A 435-nucleotide genomic window follows, 5' to 3' on the forward strand; every position below is an offset into this window, starting at 1 on the left:
CTTTCAATATCGTATTAAAGAGTTAGAACCAGAGCAAGTGCTGGAAGTCTTTTATTCCATGGAAGCATCGCTGCCCAGTGTTGTCCCTCAGAGTTATCCTGCCAGGAGATCATGGACTGGAGGTTTTGTGATGGAGAACTACAGGTCTTCATGGGACCATCGTACAGGAACCAAAGCGAAGACAAGTTAAATTTGGGCAGAAGACTTCATACTCTGCGTGCATGTGCAAGAGGGCAGCTAAGCTGATGCAAAGCCTTCTGATATTGCAACTGCTGGGTTTGAGGCTCCCAGTATTTTAACACTTACCACCTTGCCTCTTTTGCTACCGTGAAGAATTACAATGACTGGCCATTGCTTGTGCAACTCCATGCTGTGCATTTGTTGCTGATCAGTGAATTTAATCCTGCTGGAAACGCAGAGGTGGGCTACAAAGGA

This window comes from Pygoscelis adeliae, unplaced genomic scaffold (assembly GCF_000699105.1).
Source record: "Pygoscelis adeliae isolate BGI_AS28 unplaced genomic scaffold, ASM69910v1 Scaffold122, whole genome shotgun sequence".
Taxonomy (NCBI): domain Eukaryota; kingdom Metazoa; phylum Chordata; class Aves; order Sphenisciformes; family Spheniscidae; genus Pygoscelis; species Pygoscelis adeliae.